Source organism: Setaria viridis, chromosome 2, assembly GCF_005286985.2.
Source record: "Setaria viridis chromosome 2, Setaria_viridis_v4.0, whole genome shotgun sequence".
Taxonomy (NCBI): Eukaryota; Viridiplantae; Streptophyta; class Magnoliopsida; order Poales; family Poaceae; genus Setaria; species Setaria viridis.
The window spans coordinates 36291596-36297595 of NC_048264.2; positions in this window are offsets into that span (position 1 = coordinate 36291596).

Sequence of the window (6000 nt, forward strand, 5' to 3'; positions counted from 1 at the left end):
GTCGGCAAGGCTGCGGCACAACCGGAGATGCTTCGGCAACAACACCAGCGCGTTGCGAGCCCGCGGTGCCTAGGGACGGGGAGGCCGGGAGGGAGCCCAGCCATCGACGGCGAACGCTGGTCCGCTCGCCGTTGCACGCTGCCGGAGTCCGAGGTGAACACGAAGAAGCTCTCAGCCACGGAACGCGTCAAGCCGCAATGCACAGCCTTCCCCAGCTTGTTGCGGCGGGGTTGCACGGCCGGCTCTGAATTGGTTCTCAATGCGTTCTCGAATACCAAAGCAGAAAAACCGTTACGTCTCTCGATCCACGTGTATCTCTGAGATGATCGAGAAATGAAACCATTGATGAAAGCTTCTGAGAAAAATTCTTCGCATGCACGAAAGATAGAGCACGCGGCGTTACTGGAAGATTGGGCGCCGCGGCATGCGTGCATGCGTGCGGCGGCGGTCGAGCCCTGTCATATAGACGGGTCCCTAGATTAATTACAATTTTACCCATATCAAAAAATAGCCTATACATCTATACTACCACCTGGTAGTACTATGCACCGTAAAAGAGCTCTAGAATTAACGTATAGCATCCTTGCAGTAACCATGAGGATAAGTATAGAATTATATATTGTCTCATCACAGAATCGTTTGGTTCGTTGGCAGCGGTCTTCTCAGTTCGATCGATGATGTGGCCAGTGCGGAGAGTACGTATGCAGCTAGAAACAGTGCTACTACCATATTAGATCAGCTAGCTAGCTACTAGACTAGTTCACTACCCGTACTTAATTGTATTCCGTTATTTCTACGAGTTGCTATCAGGATAACGGTGGTGTGCACGTATTTGCACGGAAGGTTATCATTGTTTAACACTAGAAAACTTCGAGGGGCGAGTTCGTTGGAGAGGTGCATGCAAGGATGTGTGCGGTACAAACATGACACGATGAGTGAAAGGGTTGCCAATAGATGGGATGTTCATAGTACAAGTCTTCCAAAATGCTGATTGTACAATTTCAATATTTTTCGTAGAAGATGTTGAAATAATGATTTACCTAAAAATATTGATGACATATACTTTTATTAGTTTTGAATATTGTTAAATATTCAATTTTTTAGTTCAATATTTTTGCGTAGACGTGGGAGATAGCAATTGAAAAATATTGAACTAGGTTCTACGAAATGTTGAATCATGCCTTTGGAAATATTGAATGCTTTGTAAAATCATAACTCCATAACAAGGTGTTGACGCCCAAAAGTGGCAAGACTTGAAAAATCTGGTCAGACTTGTTCAGACTGGTCTCCCAACCGATCAGATCGGTTTGGGGAAAGTTTCCAAAATGCAAATTGGATTTCACCATGGCGTAGCTCTCGTCGAGATCATCGAGATTCATATATAAAATGTCTTATTTGGAGTTCGGACGAGGGAGATACGACCTTCGCAAGATCTGCACCCGGGCAGACCGGTTGGCCAGACTAGTTGGACCGGCTTGGATCTGTGTAATCCGAGTAGGAGTTGTAATTTAGCATGATTTGTATTAGGGTTTTGACTCCTACGTGGGGAAGACCTTCCCTCCCTATAAATATAAGGGGATTCGGACGATTGAGAAGAGAACCCAATCAACAAAAACCAATCTACTATTTTTGTATCTTTTCCTTTATTCTTTGCCCAAGCTTTTTCAATCTACTACTTGCTGTTCTTCCTTCGTCTCGATGATGTTTGAAGGCGCTCTAGGTGGCCTGCCGATCCTAGAGCAACCCTGCGTGCGCTTGCCCCGACGGGATCCTTTCGGGGCGAGTGTTTGAAGGTTTACCGCCAAGCTCACCGGCGAACCGGTCTGACCGGCCTGTGCAGAGGCGCTGCATTGAGCTCCTCCGCGCGCTACACGCTAGAGTGTGTTCGTGTGTTGGCCTCAAAATAGCGTCAACACATTTTGGCGACTCCGTTGGAGACAAGAATCTGGCCGCCATGGCTGATCCATCAAACCCTAGCAATATGATGTTATGTAAAGAATTTTGTATGGAGTATTTGCAGGAATCTGATCTGGCTGTTGAAAAATTCCTTCTATCATGTTTCCGTCAAACCGATCAAGGCATCGCCAAAATAAAAGAGTTGCAGCTGCCATCCAACATCGACATATTGAACGAGATGCAATCCTCGGGTAACTTATCTGGTCCTCTATCTAAATATGTGAAGTATTTGATTCATAAAAAGGATAATCTAGATTCAATTCATATTATCGAAAAGTCAGCTATTGAAAAGCCGTCTGATGCTATTATTGATCCTTGCAAAAATTTATCAACTTGTGATGTTGTTTGCCAAGATCCAGTTCGGCTATCTCTAGCCGAAGTTTCTGATCTAAAATTCCCTAGCAAGAGCACAGAGACTGTATCTAGTACTTCAACGCTCAGGGGGCAACAAAACAAATCTAAAGGTGCCGGTTCTACCGAGATCGGTCTGACCAGTTTGCAAACCAGTCTAACTGCTTCTTCTGGGGTTTCGCAAAATAAATCAAAACCAAAGCTGGTTAAACCTAAGAAACCTGATACTAGTGTTTGGATAATTGTTGAATCCAAAGGCCGTAGCAAGCATAAAAAGGAAAAGTTGAAGCCAAAGAAGCTTCCGGCTAAATCCTCAAAACAAAAGGATATCAAACATGCTAGTCGGCCTAAAAATTCCAAACACTCAAAAATTTTTCCGAGAGAGAAGTTCCATGATCACAATCAGCATTGGAATAATTTCATACATCAATGCCGTTTAGTTTACATGGATCACCTACACCTATACCATGGGGGGTTTACTTTAATACGCCTTATTCTACATGGATCACCTACACCTATACCATGGGGGGTTTACTTTAATACGCCTTATTCTTATCCATCATGGTATTGTAATTTGTATACGTCATCGTTTCCTAGATGTTTGTCCATATTATATTGCACATAGTGAGCCGACAATCAGCGAGTCATCACCCATACATAATGACCGTTTTGATCAAAAGAATCGGTTTATACAAAAAAATAAGTATGAGGTGATCAAGCAAGTCTATCTTGTCAAAAAGGATGGTAGATTAAATCAAAATTTAAGACTTGACATTAGACATAGAAAAGCCAAACGTTGAAGAATCATCGACTAGTCCTGTTGATCAAGTTGTCCCCAATGATAAGCATATTTCAAACAAAATAGCTGAACAACAACTAGATTCGGCTGGAGGACAAGATGATCTCAAAGTGACTGGTTCTGAAGAACCGGTCTAATCGGTGTCCAAACCGGTCTGACCGGTCTTGTCAAAAGATTTGGCAGAACTGAAAGTGTCATGCCAATAAGCAAGGGGATGAAGAAAAAGCCAAGCTTAGCTGAGTTATTACATAAGTATCAGAAGATGGCTGAGCAAAAGCGAAGCAATCGGTTAGGAGATGATCAAAATAGGAATTCTTCGTCACCGAGAGCGAAGAAGCATAAACGTTATCGTATTGGTCTTCAACATTTATTCCATCAATGCATATGCCATGGAATGCATATTCAGGTATACATGATTATAATCCATAGTTTTGGTATAACCCTTGGTTTTCATTTCATAACTATCAATATTATGCTTATGATTTACCAAGGAGCCATAGTTGGCCGTCATGGCCACATCAAGATTTCAGATATGCTTAGATGTTTCAGAAGCCGAAATAGAAGTTTCATACATGTAGTACTTGATTTCGTTTTGACTACATTAGCATTCATAAAGAATTTAGAAGACCATCATACGGTCGATGCATCGTTCATCATCGTCCTTAGGCACTTTTGATCAGAAGAGTATTTTCTGGCTTGCAAACTTTGCTAGAAAACAGGGGGGTATGTGTTGACGCCCAAAAGTGGCAGGACTTGGGAAATCTGGTCAAGCCTGTTCAGACCGGTCTCTCAACTGGTCAGACCGGTTTGGGGAAAGTTTCCAAAATGCAAATTGGACTTCGCCATGGCATAGCTCTCATCGAGATGATTGAGATTCATATATAAAATGTCCGATTTGGAGTTCGGATGAGGGAGATACGACCTTCGCAAAATCTGCACCTGTGCACACCGGTCAGACCAGTTGCCCAGGCCGTTCGGACCGGTCTGGATCTGTGTAATCCGAGTAGGAGTTGTAATTTAGCACGATTTGTATTAGGGTTTCGACTCCTACATGGGGAAGATTTTCCCTCCCTATAAATATAAGGGGATTCGGCCGATTGAGAAGAGAACCCAATAGACGAAAACCAATCTACTATTTTTGTATCTTTTCTTTTATTTTTTGCCCAAACTTTTCCAATCTACTACTTGCTGTTTTTCCTTCATCTCGACGACGTTTGAAGGCGCTCTAGGTGGCCTGCCGATCCTAGAGCAACCCTACGTGTGCTTGCCCCAACGGGATCCTTCCCGGGCGAGCGTTCGAAGGTTTATCGCTGAGCTCACCGGCGAACCAGTCTGACCTGTCCATCAAACTGATCTGACCGGCCTATGCAGAGGCGCTGCATCGAGCTCCTCCGCGCGCTGCACTCTAGAGTGCGATTCGTGTGTTGGCTCCAAAAAAACGTCAACACAAGCTAAACAATTGTATGAGCTATAAGGAAAGGCAAAGAAAAACAAAAGAAGAACACGCCCATGGGCTGACTCAATTTCGTTGGTGGGCTTCAGGGTGGCCGTAGCAAGCCCTTCTCAGTTTCTCTGCAATCGAGCGAGTACAGCTAGCTGTTTTGGGCGCGGGACCATCAAGATCCTTTATCGTCCGTGCGTGTGGTCTGTGTACTAACTCAAACATCTCTAACTGTGTCCAAGTTTATGAAAAACACCAATATATTTATAAATTTAATTAATTTTTATTAAATCCACTATAAATATATGTCTTGATAGTATATTTATTTGTACTATAGTTGTTATTATATTTTTAAAAAAAATAGTGAAAATTAAAGCAATTTGTTTAGGATAAAACTAACATGAACTATGAACTATAATTTAGAACTAGAACGGATGGAGCGCATGCATTTCACACATACGCACACTGGTTTAATTCTTGTTGGTTACGTGTGCAAACGGACAAAGATCTTCTGCCAAATGGCGATTTATTTAATACACTACCACACCATTGCTCTGGTCCCTCATCAGTCGTCCTGCCATCGCTTTGTTGTGCGGATTCAGATCAAGATATGCAATGCACATTGCTACTTTGATCGACGTACTCGAGTTGATGAGGTTTACAGACTATGACGATATAGGATATGCATATTCCAACGGCCATCCACAAATCCATAAATGTGGGTGTGATCGCATCCGTCAACCACTGTATGCATGCTTTCGGCATTCCTCTTGATTGTCAGTTGTCACTACTCATGCAGTAGGTGTTGTCTTGTTAGCCAAAACGAATATATAGCTGCAAACCAAACCCTTAACTGGGGGATCGGGTAGCTAGTCAGTTTAATTTGTCCCTTGAAGAAAACGAAATACCGTCAGTCCTACTCTCTTTTATTAGCAGAAAAATATAGATGTAGCTAAACATGTGTTGAAGTATTTCAGTTCAAACGAACACTGCAATGCTCAGCCGACCACATGTCCTTTGGGGTCCGCAGGCACTACAAGAGGCAAGATGGTAGCCAAAGCAGCAGAGGAAAATGCATTGCTGCAATCAGCACCTGAAAGACTTTGGGGGCCAATATCGTTTACTCGTGAAATCTCCAATATCTACACTCAAAAAATAATTCTAGGCAGCAAACTTATCACTAGTTGTCTTAGTGGCGACCAATGCTAAACACATTACACATCCCATATACTGGTATTCCTGTAAGGCTACAGCCCTGTGGCTGTGAGCCAAAACACCATTTTTGCAGGTCATGCATGCAATGGGAAACAAGCTAAACCCACCATGCATCCACCCATCAGTAACTGATTTTCAATCTTGCGTCTAGAATATGTAAACTTTCACACAACCATTCATACTTTCAACACATACACATTGCAAATATCAAATAAATTTAATAATACTACTAGAATAT